We start from the raw sequence: 21,299 nt of genomic DNA, 5'->3' as shown, positions 1-21,299 counted from the left end.
ATTCGTGTTCAAGGGAGAACATGGGCTTGACGAGCAAGCTTTGAGCAGCATTTTACATACAGTACAAAGTAAGTTATAATTCCTTTTGCAGAGATCGAGTTATTTTGTCTTCTACATATGCACACCAAAAGACATCACTCGGTAATATTTTTGTCAGTTTATGATTTTTTGCCACTTTGTTAATGTCCACCCTGAGCCCCTGCTAATCAATATTTTGTTGGGCTTTAATGGAGTTTCTTTATCAAAGCCTGATTAACCTTTGCACCTAGGGTAGAATATGTGAATTAGCAGAGTTGACTGATTGTGTAGGCCTATGTTTCATTCGAGTAGAGCCGCTAGCATCTGTGGTAGAGGAACTTTCAGTTTCTTGTACACTTTCAGAGGGAATTCACTTTCAGAGAGTTACATATCACAGTACAAGTTGTTTTTCCCTTCTGTTGCAATTTAAAAGTACTTGGTGATTATATCATGTCACGGACTGCAAGTTTTTATCACTCCAAGCCATATGTTGAAGCCCCAGCATCCTCATTTGATGCCATGCAGGTAGCTCCTTTTTTGAGAAAATCAGGTTTAGTTGAAGTCAGCATTGTAGATTAGTGCTCCTGTAAGAAGAGATCAGAGTGCTCCCTCCTCTTGCCCTCTCTTCCCCTCAGCTTTCACTGTGTGAGGATGCAGCATGAAGGCCCAAGTCCATGCACAGGAAGAGGGCCTTTGGGAGAGTCCTTGATTCTTTTATTCATCTGGAATGCTGCCCTTGGCAACAGCCACTATTTAATCAATGTCCTCTTAAAACTCAGAGTCTAAGATGAACTCAGTGCTTCTCTTAGGTCCGTAGTGGTACAGAATTTGGTTGGTTGATAGATTCTTATTTTTCCTTTTAACAGAACCCAGAACTAATTTTGTTCTTGTCATCTTTGTCATCCGTAGTGCTTCCTTGAGTTGGTGACCAGACCAAATGAAACCCCCTTTAGGCTGAGTTACTAAGCTGTGTGTCCCATTCGTCTGAAATGCCAGAGTTGCTCTGAAGTTGCGTTACACCTGCAGATTATCTGGGCTCTTTTCTTGGCTTTTGTTGACTGTGACCTTAGCTAAGATACCTTATTTTATTAAGGTTAATTTGTAATTACCTGCCAAATAGAGATGATACCTCTGTTTTCTCCACTTTGGGGATTGAGAGAGATGACGTGTGCCTGGGCATGTTCAGAGGGTAGGGCACTTGCCTTGGTTGCTTGCATGCAACCAACCCAGCTTCAGTCCCTGGCATCCCACGCAGTCCCCTGAGCACCACCAGGACTGATTCCTGAGTGCAGAAGCAGGAGTAACCCCTGAACATTGCCAGTTATGACCTTAAACCAAAAATAAAAATAATAATTTGACAGAAAGAGGAGAATTCATTGGAGAAAAAGGCTAAAAAGGCAATTTTCTAGCAAGTTGCCAGTTGTGGCAGAGGCTCTTGGATTTCCGGATGGAAATAGCCTGTGAAACAGTCTCTCTCACAGTTGCTGCTTTGATGGTGTTACCTATCCTTGGTCAGGTATGAATCATTCTGTAGGTAGTTACTGTAGGTCTCTTTAAATCCTGACTGAAATATTTCAAACCTGCATAAAAGAATGAAAAATTACAGAAAAAAAGAGTTCATATAGCACCCATCCAACTAAGCCGGAGCTTAACACTGTGGACTTGGTCTGCCATGTGCCTCTTTCTTTTCTTTTCATCTCCCATTCCCTAGAGATAAACTCAATCCTGGATATATTTGCTTCCATACACAGCCTTTAATTATGCCTTTTGGGGGTGCTGCAGGGGGACACAGAAGCTCCTCTCAGCACACCGCTAAGGGGTTGCTCCCAGCAGCCACCATGTTGTACCTGGAATCAAGCTGGGCCTTCTGCATGCCTCCATTCCTCTGAGCTCTCTCCCTGGTCCCAGTTTTGTTTGTTATGAATGGCCAGTCCCACTTCATTGCTCAGCGGTCACTCCTGGTAGTGCTCAGAGGACATTATGGCACAGGGGATTGAAACTGGGTCTTCCGGTTCCAGACCTTTGTGTTACCTCCCCAGTTCTGGCTGCTTGTCACAGTGCGAACTCTAATAATTAGAATAAGTTGTAGTTATCAAGTCTAGTTTGGCATTAAAAAAAGAACTTTCGGGCTAAAGATAGAGTACAGCACGGAGGGTATTTCCCTAACATGCAGCAGCCTTCCCTTCTGGTAACCCTTTTGGGGGTAATTTGCTGTGCTGGGGATGATCACATCTTAATTAGTAGCATGCAAGACAAGAGCCTTACCTACTTGTTTGTACTGTGTCTCTGGCCCAAATACATATGTTTTAAAAACATGGCCATTTGTGTAATTCTCACTCTGGTTCCTAACCCTTTTCCTTCTCTCACTTTTATTGTAGTGTTCTTTTCTGTAACTCTTTCTTTTTTCCCCATTGCTAGAAAATTGCCTCTGTAGCGTTTTTTCTTTGATGAATTCTCTCTCTCTGTCAATTTTTAAAATTTTTTGGTTCTGGGGTCACAACTGGTAATATTCAGGGAGTTACTCTTGGTTCTGCACTCAGGAATCACTCCTGGTGGTGCTCAGGGGACTGTATGGGATGCCTGGGGTTGAACCTGGGTTGGTTGTATGCAAGGCAAGTGTCTTGCCCTCTGTACAATCTCTCTGGGCCATTGCTCCCTTCTTTAAAAATTAGTGGTTTTTCAACCTGTTATACCTACAGTCTGAGAGTAAGAAACATTTTTCAAGAACCACTAAGGCAAAATAACGCTCATTATTTAGAATAGACTTTTGAGTCTTAGTTTTTAAATCTAATATTATAAAAAGAAATTTCTGTGGTTATTTAAATTTAAAGTAGACAGGTCAGTAAACAAAAATGTTAATACTAGGATGTGTTGAACTTTTGAGAATGTATTTTTTAGTTCAGATAATGTTAGTGTGGAATTTGCTCAAATATTTGGTAACTGAGCTTTCTTGTTCTCTCAGAGGAACAAAGTACTGCATTGGTATCCAGTTGGTTTCTCTGTTGCTTGACACTGTTTCTGTGGCAGGTAAATTCTGCAGACCAGTTTAGGACCAGTGGTTGAAAAACTACTAGGTTTAGATTCTAGAGTGTTTGGAGGCTGGGAAGATAGTTGTCTTTGTTTTGTGGGGGACAGTGGGGGCTTGACCACACCCAGCAGTGCTTAGGGATAACTCTGCACTCAGGCACTACTCCTGGCAGTGCTTGGGGACCATATGAGGTGCCAGGGATTGAACCTGTGTTGGCCACATGCAAGACAAGTGCCCTCCCCACAGTCCTATCCCTCCAGCCCTGGGAAGAGAAAGGAATTGATTGAACATGGCATATCTGACATGTAAGGACTTGGGTTCAGTCCCCTGTCCACATGGCCTTGCAAGGACCATCAGCTTTAGCCCTTGATAACCCCAACACTAGTAGAAGCACATCTCTAGCAGAAAGATGAAAGACTACACAGTATTTTAATATCTGTTTAATTGGAATACTTTTAGGATAGTACGTTTTTCTTTATTTAGATGTAGGTTTTCTTTCTCAAGGCTTAATCTTGTCCCATTTGCACCATTTGCACACTTTGTGTGTGTGTGTGTGTGTGTGTGTGTGTGTGTGTTTGTGTCTTGTGGAGTTTGAATTTGTAGTTCTTCTTTTTTTTAATGTAGGAGTACTGCTATTTATTCAGCCACTGATTAGCTGATTGAATTGGGAATAAACTCCACCTTACTTTTTTTCCCCATTTTTTATAATTTTATTTATTGAATCACCATGAGAGCAGTCACATAGCTTTTGGGTTTAAGTCTTAGGCATACAATGAAATACCCATACCTTCACCAGAATAATTATTCTTCTGGGAGAGACTTCCTTTTTCTCTCCACTTTCCCTCCTTCAGACTCCTGTGTGATCTCCTTTTCTGCTTGTCCTTGCTCCTGTCGGTGCACTGCCCATCCTGTCCAAGGCACTGGATGTACCCTGTGAGTACCTGGGATGGCAGCTTGCATCTTCACACCATCAGATCCTGTTTGGATTTCCTTACCTAGAGCTGAGGTCTCTCAGGGATTTTTCTGTGAGCAATTTTTTTTTTCATGCAAAGGGGATGTTATTACTGCTTTGAGACTTCCTTCCCCCGAAGCGAGAAGGTTGATTTAACTAGACAACATACGTGAGTTTGTTTGGCTCATGTAATTAGAACCAGAGTATTGGTGGAGGTGAAATAGTTCTTTGGACGATTCGACAAAAACATCCAGAAGAACATACATTTGCAATGTTATCTTTGAATATAGTGATTGCTAACTTTAGCATTTAAAAATAGTTTTACATTGGGTTCTGTGTATTGATCTTACAGCCTGCCACTTTACTGTACAAGTCTGCAGCTTCTAGAATCTTCTTTATAGAATCTTTAGGATTTTCTGAGTCCGTTATCATGCCATCTGCAAATAGTGAGAGTTTGAATGTCCTTCGCATCTCTTATCTAATTGTTATGGCAAGAAAGAGGTATTAAGATTTTATGTACTAAGTAGTAGAGGTGAGAGTAGGCAGCCTTATTTGTGCTTGGTCTTAGAGGGAAGGCTTTCAGTTTTTCACCATTGAGTACTGTTTGCTGTGGACTTCTGGTAAATGGTGGTAACAACTTGGAAGAAAGTTTCTTTAACTCCAATTTTATTGAGCAGTTCTCTCTTTTAAATCACGTATGGGTATTGGATGTTGTCCAAATGCTTTTTCTGCATCTATTGATGTGATTATTTAATTTTTATTTTTCCTTGTATTGCTATCATGTATTATGTTGATTGGCTTGCATATATTAAACCATATTTTTATGGCCCCCAGCACGTCATCTTAATAGATGATATGCAAAAGGCATTTGATGGAATTCAGCCTATTAGAAACAGAAAATCCCAGCATACTGGGAATCAAAGGCAGTCTCAACCTCATAAACAGAAGACATATATGAAAACCTATAGTCACAGCATACCTAATGGTTAGAACCAAGAAAACACCATACCCTCCCCGACACGAGGGTGCAAAGGGAGAATTTTGTTTCAATCCAGGTCTCATACATGAAGAGCATGTTGCTTTACCACTGAGCCATATCCTGGCTCCTGAGAATATCTTTTCTTTTTGCCACTTTTCTGCATAACACTGGATATTCTAGTCTGACGATAAAGTTAAAGACCTAGATATAAAAGGCATCCAGAACCTGGTCCAGGCTGAGACCTCTGGGGCAATCTCGGAAGGGGTGCAGTCAAATTCCTGCCCTACGAAAGCCTCAGGCAGCCACATTCACACTCTAACAGCCATTAGCATACCTCCGGCCGAACTTCTATTTAAATATCTGGATTTTCTGGAGCACGCAGGTGCACATGTGCTCCAGAAGTACTATACAATACTCACATCCCAGTAGGAGCACAACAGATTGAATGGGAATGTAACTTTGGAAGCCACTGTGTTTAAATAAAGTTGGGGGATGGGGAGGAGGGCATCCAGATTGGCATGGAAGAAATAACTTTTTATTTGCCTACTGTGATATGTCTACTATAATACCTTCTGCAAAACAATCTGCCAGAAGTAATATGTGAGATCAACATGATTGTAGTATAAAAAAAACAGTACAAGCATGAATTATATTTTTGTATATTAGCAAAAACACCTGGTAATTGAAATTCAAAGTGATACCATGCACCATACAATATGAAATACTTGAAGGTAAATTTGTAAAATGATGTGCAAGACCAATATACTGAAAAATATATAAAATGTTAAAGAAGAATGAGTCAGAGATAGTACAGCTGTTAAGGAGCTTGCCTTGGTTTGTGGTCGACCACTCAACAGAAATGGCTAGCACAGCAAGGGATTACTCTTGAGCACAGAGACAGAACTAGGCCCTGAGCATCACCAGGTGTTGCCAACCAACAGCATCACCGCCCCCTCCCCAAGATGAATTAGAGAGGTACTGTGTTTGCCATCAGAAACCACATTTTATTAAGATATTACCTAAACTGCTCTATAAGTGAAATACAATCCTTATAAAAATTCCAGCAGGTTTTTTGAGTATTCATTGAGAAGCTGATTCTTATATTCATCTAGCAATGTGGAGGAGTAGAGTATGAAAACAACTCTGAAAAAGAAAATGTTGCAGAATTTATACTTCCTGTCTTAAAGTTTTCTTTATATAAATAGAACAGTTATATAGGGTAGTGATGTCAAGACAGGTAAGTAGATTGAAAAGAATAAAGAGTCTAAAAATAGATCTATCTGTATATGTTAAGATGATTTTTAACAAAAGGAACAGACAGTTTGGTAGCAAAAGGGTGCTTTTCAACAAATGCTATTGGAACAAATTTATTTCACATTCCAAAAGACTGGACTTTGATCACATACTTTGTATCACATTAAAAAAAAGAACTCTAAATGGATTATAGAACTAACCATAAAATTGAAAGCTTTGACAGAGTGAAAAGCATAGCATAAAGCCTTTGGGACCATTGGTCAGGCAAAGAATTCTTAGGTTCAACACAAAAGACATAATCTGTGAAAAAAAAGAAGAAAATTGGACTTTCTCAAAAGTAAGATCTTGTGACCTTCATAGAAGCTATTCAGAGTTGAGAAAATCACTGCTATAGAAATACAAACCCAAGGCACAATGAGATGCACTTTACATGCACTACGATGGCTAGAATAAAAATGTCAGATAATAACAAGTGTTGAGGAGAAGTCAGAACAGTCAGTTATTGTCGACAAGAATGTAAAATGGTGCAGCCACTTTGGGAAAACATTCTAGCAATTACTTGTCTCCGCTTTCTCAATCTTGACTCAATGCTCTGCTGCCACCTCATAGAATAAAGGGGTCTTTACGTATCATAGTCTTCCCCTTTTTTCTTTATTCCAAACTCCTTTCCTGGTGCTCACTAATACACTCTCTTCTGGATAGGGTATTTCATGGTCACGGTCCTCCCGTTGTTCATCGATTTGCTCGAGTGGGCCCAGTAACGTCTCCATCATGAGACTTGTTGTTACTGTGTTTGGCATATCAAGTGCGTCACGGGTAGCTTGCCAGGCTCTGCCGTGCGGGCGAGATACTCTCGGTAGCTTGCCGGGCTCTCCGAGAGGGGCAGAGGAATTGAACTCTAGTTGGTCATGTTGGCTGCGTGCAAGGCAAATGCCTTTCTGCTGTGCTATCACTCCACACGATAGGGTATTTACTTTATTATTATATTTATATTTTGTGCTCCCTGGTGGGATATAAATTCTATGAGGGCATGATAGAACAGTGTCTAGCTTAAAGTTGCCACTGGCAAAATGAATGAATGAAAGCTAACTCCAAGTCTCATGATTTAAACACAATGATATAGAGCCCCACTAACATTTATTATTGTTATCATAGTGACTTAGGTTTTATAGTGACGGCTCTATAACTGTACTACTTGATTGTACTATGATTCACTAAACAATTTCTTGTCATTTAGTTTATGCCTAAAGAAAGAGTCATTCATTCTCTTAATATCAGGCTTTGTGTGCTTGCCTCGTAAAGATGAAGACTGGACCTTGTCCTTAAAGGCCTTTCAGAGTATATTGACAGTAGATATATCATTACTGTAATGACATTTGATAAGGACCATATTAGAGGCATTTTGAAGGTCCAAAAAGTACACCCAATGCAGTGCTCCGTTTTGAGTTAGAGATTGGGTCCTGGTGTGGAACTAAGTGGAGGAGGGACATCTGAACAATGGCAATCATCAAAATATACATGTATACAAAATATGCATAGAATATTTTGGAAGAGGAATAAGAATATTTTTCTTTATTTCTGTTTCTTTCTCTTTATTTTTTCTTTGAGTTTTGTTTTGAGGCTACACCTGGCAGTGCTCAGGGCTTACTCCTGGCGCTCTGCTTGGGGATCACTCTCGGCAGGATTTGAGGGACCATATGTGGTGCTGTATTTCAGTCAGGTTGTCCATGTGCAAGGCAAGCACCACTGCACTATTCCTCTGCCCACCTTTTGTTTTGCTTTAGACATCTCTGATTTGATGATGAGATTAGAATTAATTTTGCTAGTCCACTGCCTCTCTAGCAATACTCGATTTTTTAAAAAAAAATTTTAGAGTATAATGTGTTTATGATGAAGAAATATAGTTTTGGAGATTAGAGAACTGTATAATATCAGGTCAGGCTAGAAAAGGTTAGTTTGGTGTAGGAATTTGAGATTACTGAAATAGGAAAAGAAGGGGTAATGAAGAATAGTATACAGAAAGCTAGAATTGAAAAATAAAACAAGAGAAGGGACGGGAGTGATAGCACAGCCGGTAGGTTGTTTGCCTTGCAGGCGGTTGACCCGGGTTCGATTCCCAGCATCCCATGTGGTCCCCTGAGCACTGCCAGGAGTAATCTCTGCCTAATGAAGTGCAGAGCCAGGAGTAACCCCTGTGCATTGCCAGGTGTGACCCAAAAAGAAAAAAAAAAAGCAAGGGAGCCTTCTAAATTACTAGGGATGATACTTTAGGGAGTGGCCATTTTAGGGAGTAAAGGATTTTTTTCCTTCAAGTTTCTGATGTTTTGATAATTCCTATTTACTTTCTAAGGACTCAGATGAGTTTTTTGAGAGTCTTATTTTCCATATTTGGGTTAGTATAAGTTGAACGGGATGAGGTTGAATTTGGGAAAATTTTAAAAGCAGTTGGCATAGAGATACTGCAGAGGTTGAGATGATTGCCTTGCGTGTTTTCCTGAGCACAGTCTCAAGTGACTCCCAAGCATTTGCAGGTGTGGCCCAAATACCCAATCCCCCAAAAGAAAATAAAATGTGACTAATTAATTTATACTGTAGTGTAGTTTTTAATTTATCGTACAGCTTTGTAAAATTTCACGTACAAGTCTGCCAATTGGACCATAGGTTTTGAAATTTTATGTGTGTGTGTCTGTTCTATATGTATCCAATTTCAAAAGGTTAGTATAAATTTAAAATTAAAAGTGCATTTTATTTTAGAGAACAGACACCTTATTAAGGATAAAGTTTAGGGAAACAATCTGAGATTTGTAAGGGTTTGTTAATCTATCTCTCCTGCTTGATTATCTTTAGTCAAAATGATTTTTGGGTCTAAACTGTGTACTGATTGTAGTTCTATTTTCTGAAGTTGCATGGAACAAATCTCTATCCATTTTGATATAGCAGTTATTTATGTTTGATTAGAATGTCCTTTTCATATACTTCTTTTTCCCAGCCTAGTTTTCCCAGTTCAACTATCCATCCCCCCGCCCCCCACCAACCTTGGAAATCCTTCTAGATATTCTATAACTTTAAATTTTTTAAACCTGCTACTAAATACCTCCTATATAGTTTATGATGCTCATCTTCATAGATTAGGAGGGATCTGATTTATCAGTGTTAGTGAGACCAGCCTTGCTTGGCCTTGTAGCCTAGCCTGCGCGCCTTATCCGGCCGGCCGGGTGGGGTGGGGGACCCGGTGCAGCGCCGAGAGCTGGCGGTACTGCCAGCAGCGCACCTGCAGGAGGAATCACATCACATCCGACTGCTTCTTCTTCCAGAACTCCTGGATGTACTTGTACGCGCCCATCTTGGCTTACTGATGGCTGTCGCTGAAAGAAAAGGGCTGGAGCGATAGCACAGTGGTAGAGCGTTTGCCTTGCATGCAGCCAACCCCTGGGTTCAATTCCTCCGCCCCTTTCGGAGAGCCTGGCAAGCTACCGAGAGTATTGAATACCTGAGAGTGTTCAATATGCCAAACACAGTAACAAGAAGTCCCACAATGGAGATGTTACTGGGTCCGCTCGAGCAAATCGATAAACAACGGGAGGACAGTGACAGTGAGACCAGGGCTTCTTAAACTCTCCCCCCAAAACTCTTTAGCCCAAGAAATGCAATATGGGTGACCATAACCCAAAACATTACTGGTTTTAGTGTTGTGCACTCAGAAACATAGTGTTGCCGTGTTTCTCATACATTCCCCCCACGTTCAGATATGTGACCCCTAAGGGGTATGGGGTCAAGACACACAGTTAAAGAAGGTAGGATTCAGTCCAAGTTAGCAATTAGTTTTCTCTATCTCTTGTTTATTTGGGGCCATATCCCACAGTGCTCAGTGCCTGGACCATTGGTGTGGGGAATTGAAGCAAGGGCCACCCACATCAAAGCATGCACTAGCCACTGAGCTATCTTCCCGTCATTTTCTCTTTCTAAATGAGGATTTCCCATACTTTGCTACCATTAACAACTTTGGTCATGGTAGGTTGTAAGTAAAATCTCTCTCTTTTCTTCCCCTTTCCTCTCTCTCTCCCTTCTTCCTATCTCTTTCCCATTATCCCTTCTTCCATAATCAGCTATGAAACCAGGGCATCCTGTCATTTTAAACTAAGAACAGAGAGAAATTGATGTAGCAAAATAAGTCATAGCCTTTCAGGGCAAAACGACTTGGGTTTTGCCATTTATTAGTAATGTGTTCTTGGATTGGTAATTGAATTGACAAAACACAGTAGAGCAGAGATAATGGAGAGAGTTGAGCAGAGTGAGCTCATGTTTTTCATTCAAGAAGCTGGGGTTCCATCCCTGGTAGCGCTTTCCGTCCCAGGGGCTTCACCTGCAGTAGCTTGGCATTGCCAGGAGTGGCCTAAAACAATCCTACCACAGGATAATTATGCCTCCTTCTTCAATACTTCATTTTTATGAGGACCACATGAAATAACGTAGGGAATAGAATTCTAATATGCTTTATTCTGATGTTTTCACTACTTTTTCACCCCCTTTTTTTTGAGGGAGGGGACCTTGTCCTTTTCGTTTTTTGTTTTTTGGACCACACCCAGTTGTGCTTAAGACTGACTTCTGGCTCTGTGCTCAGGGATCACTGTGGCAGACGAGGAACCATATGGGGTTCCAGGAATCAGATCCGGGTCCTGTGCAAGGCAAGCACCTTACCCACTGTACTATCTCTCTGCCCACCCAGATATCTTTTAGAAGTGGTTAATAGCTGTATGGCCAAAGTCTTGTGGAAATTTCTAATGCTAATGCTTTGTAACAAAAAGCAACCTTACAGAAATCTTATAGTGTTAAAAAACAAGACTTTATGGAGTGATTGCCATGGATTGATGAGTTATTTATTTATTTTTTTAGTTTTGGGCCACACCTGGCAGGCTCAGGGCTTGGTCCTGGCGCTGCACTCAGGAATCACTCTTGGCTGTGCTAGGGGTAATCATATATGGTTCTGGGGATTGGGTGAGCGCAAGGCAAATGCCCTGATTGTTGTTCTATCTCTCTGGACCCCTGGACCGCCAGGTTGAGTTTTATTAAATCTTTTTCTCTAGGATAGTGGAAGGGAGTAACTCATTACCAAAACAAGTTCTCAGAACTCCCTTTTTTCTTTGTAAACTCCCCAAAATGCAGGCTTGGCTTGGAACTTTTGCCCTGCTTTTGACATTGAGATAACTTTTAAAGTTGGTTTTTTAGACTAATCAAATTACTTAATATATCCACAAGAAGAGCAGTTCTTTTTAAATTAATTTTTAATGAATCATCATGAGGTACAGTTACAGACTTAAAAATATTTGTGCTTACATTTCAGTCATACAGTGATCAAGTACCCATCTCTCCACCAGTGCCACTGATGATCCCAGTATCCCTCCCACCACCCCAATCCCATCCCCCCCCATCTCTGTGGCAGGGCATTCCCTTTTGATGAAGAGCAATTCTTTATTTGTGTTTTCGTTGTCATCTGTTGTCATCTGATAAACTCAAATCTATGGACTGAACTGAATGCTTTTACCCTTTCTTCCCTAGTAGTCACTAGTAGCTGCTTCAAGAAGTCTTACTCAAGAAGGCAAATCCTGACAGAATGCTGGTAGACTAAAGTGTCGATGATCTTGTATGTTAAATATTTTAAGCAGTATTCAACTGCTCAGATGGTATTCAACTTCCCCAAGGCCTCAAATAACATGGATGGTCATAGACTAAGTCAAGAAAGTTGAACCAACTTTGTAATGGTATAATGGAAATTGGAAGGCCAGGATTGTTTGTTGTTGTTGTTTTTGTTTTTCTGTTTGTATGTTTTTGTTTTGGGGCCACACCCTGTGGTTAGGGACCATGTGGAGTGCCAGGAATTGAATCTGGGTCTGCTGCATGCAAGTCAAGCAACTTACCCCTATATTATCTCCTCAGCTGGATTAATTTTTTAAATAATAATTTTAATAATCTAATAATTTTTATGAGAAATTTTGTCTGTCTAGAGTTATGAAGCCTTGAGATTTATAATTATAAACCAATAGCAAACTAGTTATATTTTATTTTAAAAAGATAACTCATATGTATAGTCACGAAACTGATTAGTCTGTAGTTTACTTTTTGTGGGGAGAGGGGTTGGTCCCATACCTAGTAGTGCTTGGGACTGATTATTCTTGGCTTGGTGCTCCAGGGACCATGTGGTGGGGAATGAAACCAGGGCTCCTACATGCAAAGCGTGTGCTCAGCCCTTTGAGCTATCTTCCTGGCCTCAGTTTACTTTTCTTAAGCTTGTTCTGATATGTGTTTTGTTAGTAAAAATGATATCCTTATAAAATGAATTCTGAAGTATTTTCCCATTCATTTCCAAAGAATCTGTGCAAATAGGGGCTGGAGCAGTAGCACAGCGGGTAGGGTTTTTGCCTTGCAGGAGGCCGACCCGGGTTCAATTCCCAGCATCCCATATGGTCCCCTGAGCACTGCCAGGGGAATTCCTGAGTGCAGAACCAGGAGTAACCCCTGTGCATCGCTAGGTGTGATTCAAAAAGCGAAAAAAAAAAAAAAGAATCTGCAAATATTGGTATGAATTCTTAGATGTTTTAAAAAATTACCTGGTGGGGCTGGAGCAATAGCACAGTGGGTAGGGCGTTTGCCTTGCAACCCAGCATCCCATATGGTCCCCTGAGCACCACCAGGGGTAATTCCTGAGCGCAGAGCCAGGAGTAACCCCTGTGCATCGCCGGGTGTGACCCCAAAAAGAAAAAAAAATTACCTCGAAACATTTGTCATGAGAAAATTAAAAACTGTGAATTAAATGATCAACACATCAAGAGCTACTCTTGTTTTCTGACTTCTTGAGTGAATTTGGTAATTTATTTTCAAACTTTCAGGAAGTTGGTATGTTATATTACAGTTTTAGAAATGATTTTCATAGAGCTCATACTACTCTCTCCTTTCTCTAAGAACTGACGTTGACGTTCATCCTTTTATTCCTAACACAGATAATTTATGGCTTCGCTCTTTATTACTCTGGCGAGAAGTTCTTTTCAGAGACAAGATTTCAGTTTCATATTTTCTCTGTTGTTTTTTTGTTTTGTTTTCAATTCCTTCCTCTTCTAACTACTTTGTGGTTAATTTGCTCTTTGTTTTTTACTTCCTTAAAGCAAAAACTTTGGTTATTAAGCCAAGACTTTTCTTGTTTCCTACTGTACTTAATAATATAAGTTTCTAAGAACAGTTTCAGTGTAGCTTACAAATTTTGAAATGTTCTGTTTTGCTTTTCATTCAATTAAAATATTTCCGGTTTCCTTGCTCTTTGATCCTGTGGGTAATTGGAAGTATGTTGTTGAATTTCTACCTTCTGGTGATTGTTTATCTTTCAGTTATTTATTCTAATTTAATTTAGCTCATGAGAAGCTTTACTTTTATAGATGTCTTTTCTTTTTTTTTTTTCATTAGGATGAGAATGAAATTTTTGTCACTTCCTGCATTCTAAATGAAAGTGGAACAACTTAGAGTTAGGCTGTTTCGAACTGTCCTGTATCCTGATCCTACTGTAATGCTTTCTCTGGCTTTCTCTGCCCTTGACCATCACTTAGAATTCAACCTGAGGGGCTTCTTCCTTCACGAAGCCTTTCCTGATCCCACTAGTAGAATGGAATATTTCTTGACTTACATGGCTTTCTTGACTCTTGGACCAGTGTTCTTTCATTTTTGCAGGTCCATTGAAACAAATGAAGTGGTCAGCTTTCAGAATGTGAAGTCTCTTGTGCTAAGAACTATCCTGCTTTCAGAATTTGGGACTATTTGGACTGGAGGGATAGTACAAAGGGTGGGTGCATGCCTCGCATGCCGCTGGCTCGGGCTTGATCCCTCACATTGTGTATGATCTCCCAACACCTCATGCCCCAGAAGTGGTCCCTGGGTACAGGGCCAGGAGTAAGTCCTGAGCCACCCCCTTCCAAAAAAAAAAAAAACCCAAACAGAGTTTATGACTACTTAGTGGTTGATAGATTTCAGATAGGCTCATAGAGTATAAAAGTGATTTGAGAGGGACAGTACATTAAGTCTTCAGTGAAGAGGAAGAGTTAACAAAGGCAGGGAAAGTTCGAAAAGAAAGGCAGAGTGAGTCATGGGGGAAGGCACTGACTACATTTAGAATGGTACTGAATAGAATTCCATGTGTAACTTTAAAAACCTTAATAAAGCAGTGTGTGTGTGTGTGTGTGTGTGTGTGTGTGTGTGGTGCATGTAGTTGTGTCATTTTCTTGTGGAGGCTGATTGAGTTGACCCAGGATTTGAAATTTGAGGGTGAGGACTTGGGAACATAGCCCAAGTGGTAGAGTATATGCCTCATGTATTTGAGGTCATGGATTCCCTGGCACGAAGAAGGAAAGGAAAGAAGAAGAAGAAAGGAAGGAAAAGAGAGGAGAGGGGAAGGAGAGGGACAGGAGAACTAATTGGATGGGATATTGAATGACAGAGAGAAGAGTAGGGCCGCCAGATGATATGAGCCTGGGGGAAGGAAGGGGATTGCTCATGGGTCAGAGTCTGGAAATGGCACAGTGGACAGAGTTGATCTCTGTTGCCTTCATCTTCATTCTAGAAGGTTCTTTCAAAGAGTCAGATTTAGCCCATTGAATGAATGGAATGTTCAGTGATAAAGTTGAGGATATAGAAATGATTTATACATATATAAAAATAATTTCCAGAAATTCTGAGAAAATTGGGAAGAAGGGCAGCAATTGGGGCGGGGGCGGAGAACTTGGGCCGGATGACAAGATAGGAGAACAATATGGGTAGAAATTTTTGACCAATAGGAAGCAGGAAAGAGTGGTTGGCTAGAATGTTTTGTCTTTAGTAAATCTCAAGGGTCACACGGTAGAACCTGTGGGATGGAATTAATTCACTAGAAAGATTGCTGAATTCACCTGATTCTCTGATTTACAAATATTCACACTGCTTAACACTGGGCTCAGATTTAAGAATTTTCTGATGTCTGTAAGGTACCAACTGTATTGAGTTAACCTTGAGGTAGGATGGGAATATACAGAATTACTTATCATTACTTAGTAGAATTCAGTTTGTAATATTCCACTGCATGTGATGCATTTATGAATGTAGTCGCTGAATTGGGTGCATCTTTACCCTGGAGGTATCTTTTGCTGGCAATCCTATTTCTTCTTACTGTCCATTTGAACTCAAACTGCGTGCTAAACTCAAAGTCTGTGTAAGAATCTTTGCTTAGAGGAAAATAGTAATGGTTATGGTATCTTAAAATCTATGTTTCAAGACTAAATGTCTTTTTCTCCTACTTTAGATCTATCCATACTAATGGAAATGTAACTGGAACTTTCTGGTGATAAAATCAAAGACCATCAGACAAGATCATGCACTAAGAATCTTGCTTCCAAATGAAGTCACCGACATTTCAAATTTCTTCTTATTCTAAGGTATTTGTGGTGCAATTTTTATTGGAGTCTTTGATAGTCATAATGTTAGTTTCTATATACAGTTTTGTAAATTTAATTTTTTGTGTTAGAATAGTTAGCTTTTATTTTTCTATTTTTAAATTTTTTTCGTCAGGGTCACACCCGGCGATGCACAGGGGTTATTCCTGGCTCTGCAGTCAGGAATTACTTCTGGCTGTGCTTGGGGGACCATATGGGATTCTGGGGATCGAACCTGGGTTAGCTGTGTGAAAAGCAAACACTGTACCTGCTGTGCTATAGCTCCAGTCCCTTTTGTTTTGTACTTTTTGGGTTTGAGCACCACTGGTGCTCAGGGCTTACTCCTGGCTCTGTGCTCTGGAATTGCTCCTGGTGAGCCCAGGGTATACCAGATGGGGTGCTGGGAATCAAATCTGGATCAGGCACATGCAAGACAAACAATGCCCTGTTGACCCCAGAAATGGTTAGGTCGAAAAGAGTTTATCCCCTCTAACCCACACCCTATAAAAACTGAGAATGGATCCAAATTTTTTTTTCTTTTTGGGTCACACCCAGCTGATGCTCAGGGGTTACTCCTGGCTCTGCACTCAGGAATCACTCCTCGCGGTGCTTGGGGGACCATATGGGGTGCTGGGAATTGAACCCAGGTCGGCTGCATGCAAGGCAAATGCCCTACCCGCTGTGCTATTGCTCCAGCCCCTGGATCCAAATTTTAAAGGGAGGTAATCCTTGCAATTAGAAGAACATATAACTTACAATACACTGAGTGCAGATTAAGACTCAGTAAATTATTTGTTAGAAGAATTGAATTAAATACCGGTGCAATTATATGTATATATATGTGTGTGTGTGTGTATTTTCAGGTGTTTGAGTTTTTCATTGTATATGTAACATATTGTAATTTAAAGAAGTGTACAACTGCCTATGTCTTTAGTTGATGAATATAGGAAAATAGTTTTTTACAATCTATGTAAAATTTAACATAACCAGAAACAAAGACACGTTAAGTCAATAGCAAATGAGCATAGGCATCATTATTTTTTCTGTTGTTTAGTCATCATGAGTGCTTTACACTTTTATGGAAATTGGGGATGGGGTCTCCCAGGTAGTGCTTAGGGGTCCAGGGGCTACAACCATCAACAGTCTGCCAATAAAGCTGGCAATAGAAAAAATATATAGATTTATATTTTTAATGACCCCCCTGAAATGACCAATAGAGTTCAGTACTAGATACCAGCCTCATGGTAAAATAGACCTTAGTGATTTTTCTTTATTTTCATTTGGAAGCCTTTCGGTCCTCTTCTCCTAAATTTATCAAGGATCACCAGGAATTGTTACTCTTGTTATCTATAGATTGTCCTGATGATGAGTTAGTGTCACAAGGAATGTAATTAAAGAATCAGGTGACAAGTCCAAATTGGAGTGGATCCCGGTTTTCAAGACTCTCTAAGGAGCTGGAGCAGGAGTAAAGCAGGTAGGGTATTTGCCTTGCATGCTGCCGACCCAGGTTCGATTCCCAGCATCCCATATGAGCACTGCCAGGAGTAATTCCTGAGTGCAAAGCCAGGAGTTACCCCTGTGCATCGCCAGGTGTGACCCAAAAAGAAAAAATAAATATTAAAGACTCCTTAAGACAGTTGAAGACAGTCAAACACTGTATCAACAGAAACAAGCAGTGCTTTCTATATTTCTTTTTTATATTTCTAAAATACATGTAAGTTCTAAACAGGGTAGACTTTAGGTATTTATTTAGAAGTACTTTTTTCCTTTTAGCTATATTTTTCCAAATAGGCAGAAAGTAAGGTAAAGGTAGGGTAAAGGCCCTCCCGTTGATCATCGATTTGCTCGAGCGGGCCCAGTAACGTCTCCATTGGAGACTTTGTTGTTACTGAGTTTGGCATATCGAATACATCACGGGGAGCTTGCCAGGCTCTGCCGTGTGGGCGAGATACTCTCGGTAGCTTGCTGGGCTCTCTGAGAGGGGCGGAGGAATCGAACTCCGGTCGGCCATGTTGGCTGTGTGCAAGGCAAACGCCCTACTGCTGTGCTATTGCTCTAGCCGGCAGAAAGTATGGAAAAGAATTATTTTAGGAAGCAAATCAAAGTGGGTTGGTTCACTACGGATATATTACATTGTTTTTTGTTTATTGTTTTGGTGGTGTTGGGGGTCAAATCCATGTCTTATGCATGCAAGGAATGTGTTTTATCATTGATATTTCTAAATCTTATAAACTAAAGGAAAATCTTACAAAAGTATGTCACTTATTAGTAGGACTATTAATTTTGTTCTGTTTTGGAAGAGAGACTTATAAAGCAATAAATTTTAAAATAAGAATCCATTACATTAGAAAATAGGAACACCCCAATTAAAATACATGAATTACTTCCTAGAAAGGAATAGTATAATTGAGCAGTTTTCCCAAAAGAAAGTTACTGTGCATCAAAGAGCAGATGAAAAAGAATATGGTTATTTTGAAGACAAACTTTAAAACTTCTCTGGTAGTTAGCAGATGTATTATACTTTCTATTTTTTTTTTGTCATTTTGAACCAAATTGTAATGATTATCAAATGTATAGTTTGGGGGTAGCCAAATAGTTCAGTGGGGCTGAGCACAGGCTTTCTTTGTGCTTTGCTGCTGTACTGAGCATCACATCGTTTCCCAAGTGCCCAATGAGTGACCCCTGAGCACAGAGCCGGGAGTAGCCCCTCACTGTGTGGCTGGCCCAAAAGCACATAAATAGATAATTTGTATATTAGAATAATTTCTCTTTTTAAATTAAGATAGCACTGGCTTATGAAACTGTAAATGTATATTCCTTATTTTCAAGGAACTATATTTTTCTTCCTTTTATTTAATAACACTAGGTGTAAATGATCATTTTAAAAAATGATTCTAGATATTTGGAGTACATAAATTTTTGTACATTTAAAACAATTTTTTTTATTGATTGTGCTTCTTTTTTTTATATGTGTTCTGTATAATTTCTTGATGAATGAACTAAAGACATCTCTCACTCAGTGTTTACTCTGGGGCTAGGGAGGCTAAGTCACTTCATCTAAAATCTATTTAAAGTACTCAAAATGATAACAATTTATAATTCCTTCTTAAGTAATATAATTAAATCCTATATTCAAAATCTCAGCAGAACTTAGGTTTAGGCAGTAGGAAATTCTGATCAATTGCATTTGTTGATATTTGGGAGTTGTTCTTAACTACTTATGGTTCGTTTGTAAAGAAAGTGCCATGTTGCAAACTTAGGTTTCTTAAATTAAGAATTGGTAATTTCTTATCTCCACAATCTTTTGCAAGTTTCTACAGAAATGTATTACTTGTTAACATTTGCCATTTTCAAATAGGGAGGTTGAATTAATATCTTAGTTGCCTTTTCTATAGTAATTATAATGTTTAGACATAAAAATGAAGCATATAAAAGTTTGTAAAATAATGTTTCCAGTGTAAAATTAATAATGTTGCTGAGGATAGAGTCCACAGTACTTAAAATTATCCTTGTCATAGCACCCGCTCCCACTATGACAAAAAAAAAAAACCCAAACCAGGTCAACTCACACCACTGTTGAGAAGCTTGTAAAACCAGTTTCAAAGTTAATGACAAATATTATGCTTGGAGTGAAAGTAAAATGAGCTTTTGGCAAAAATCCCTTATCAAAGGCATGCCATCTGGAAAAGCAATTACTGTCATGTGTGCACGCTAGCAGATATTTTGTTTTTCAGTTGGATGAAAGCATTGATGTGCAGAGGACATACCAGCACTAAGTGTTGATGTGTTACTGTTTATCATTGAAAAATCCACATCACTGCAGAAGACTTTGTTGTTCCTTTGGTTTTGTTGGTGGTGGTGGATGGTGCTTTCTCTGAGCCATTGCTACCTGAAAAAGTTGCAGTAGTTTTTCTGTTCAAGTCTTAGTTAAAGGAAAGGCCTGAGAATAAAAGAGACTGCTCTAGGATATTAATTTCATATGCCATTTTTTAGAGAGAAAAAAATACTAAGCAGTAATGTGAATTCTGATTGTGATTAAGTTCACATCGCAAAAATTTTGGATATAAGTAATGTTTGGCCGTGTAAAGTCATGTTCTTTCAGTTTCACAGAGAAATTATCAACAAATCAACATTCTGATTTTCCGAAAATGTCTGCTAACTATATAGCTTCTTGATTAGGTTTTAGTTATAAAGAAGATAAATGTTGAGGCTGAAGATAGAGTACAGTGGGTAAGACAGTTGCCTTGCATGCGTCTGACTTTCAGTCCCCCGTGCTGTATGTGCTCCTCCAGACACCACCAGGAATGATCCCTGAGCCAGGATAAGTCCTGGGTATGGCCCAAAGGCCGAAAAAGAAAAAGATAAAAAGATAAATGTACACGTATGACTAATAATTCTGTTTCTATGAGTTTAAGAGGAAATAATTTGAAAAATATACTTAGTATTTCATAAAGTCAGAATTTAGAGTTTCATATGCGTAGTATCATGATTTTGTTGTTTTTGTGGTGCCAGAAATCAAGCCCAAAATCTCAAACGTATGAGGCAAGTGTTCTACTACTGAACCCTAGGCGGCTAGTGTCATAAATTTTAATATTAAAGATATAGTATGAAGGTTTATAGAAGGCCTGGATTATAGTATAGCACAAATTAATCTCATAATTTATCATCCCATAGTTGGTGTTCTATTCATTTATCAAAGAAAAATAGTGATTTTTTAAAATTGTGCATCTTAAGATGCCGTATCGAGATTTTTAGATAGTATATAAAGAAATATTTTTCAGAGCCAAAATGTCAGCAGAGAATACATGAGGAATTAGTTTCCCTTAATCTCAGAAAACAAAGCAAAAATGCCCAAGTGGTCCATCAATTTCTGTGGTGTATTACAAAGCCGATTCATGGTTAAGAGTTACAACAGGGGACAAGAGTGATAATACAATAGATTGTGCGCTTGCCTTGCATGCAGCCTGCTGAACCGGGTTTGATCCTTGGCATCCCATATGGTCCCTGGAGCACTGCCAGGAGTAATTCCTGATTGCCGAGCTAGGAGCAAGACCTAGGCAGGTGTAGCCCAAAAGCAAAAAAGAAAAAAAAAGAAAAAGAGAATGAAAATAGCCTGAAAGACAAGATGCTGAATGCCTGCATGCTTTACATGTGGGAGTCCTAGGACCCAGCATCTTTTGGTTCCCCAAGCACTCAGGCTTGAAGACACATGGTCCCTGACCACTTCTGGGAGTAACCCCAAGCTCAGAAGCAGGAGTGAATGCTGACTATTGCCAGGTGTAACCACGAAAATAAAAAACGATGAAGAAAATTATTATTGAGGATGGACAGATAAGAAAAAAGGGAATGACAGTTATAGCAGTTTGGTTTAGTAGAAATGAAGAATAAGAGAGTCCAAAGAAGAGTTTAAGCTCTTGCCCTGCAATGGTCAACCCCGGTTTGAATACTGGTACCATATCTAGTCTCCTACATCACAATCAGGAGTGACCCTTCAGCACAGAGCCAGGAATAACCCCTAAAGCTGGGTGTGCTCCCACCCCCATAAAATAAAGAATAGGAAAAAACAGTTGAATTTGAAAAGTAGCTTTTGGTTAAAGTGGACTGCAGACTGTGGGAATATCTTCT

At 39.6% G+C, this 21,299-nt stretch overlaps 1 protein-coding gene across 6 annotated transcripts in view; it reads left to right on the top strand.

The window, feature by feature from the left end:
- The window catches only part of NCOA1 (nuclear receptor coactivator 1), a 227,458-nt gene that overhangs the window by 29,919 nt on the left and 176,240 nt on the right, over positions 1-21,299 (top strand). For all 6 annotated transcript variants that reach the window (XM_056128705.1, XM_056128714.1, XM_056128695.1 and 3 more), the window contains exon 2: positions 15,545-15,677. The gene's annotated coding sequence lies outside the window, so the exon portion shown is untranslated. The remainder of the gene's footprint in view (positions 1-15,544; positions 15,678-21,299) is intronic.

The sequence above is a fragment of the Sorex fumeus genome, unplaced genomic scaffold (genome assembly GCF_029834395.1).
Source record: "Sorex fumeus unplaced genomic scaffold, SorFum_2.1 ptg000006l, whole genome shotgun sequence".
In the NCBI taxonomy this organism is placed as follows: domain Eukaryota; kingdom Metazoa; phylum Chordata; class Mammalia; order Eulipotyphla; family Soricidae; genus Sorex; species Sorex fumeus.
The sequence above is the reverse complement of the archived record's forward strand: the minus strand, read 5'-3'. Positions and strand labels throughout refer to the sequence as shown.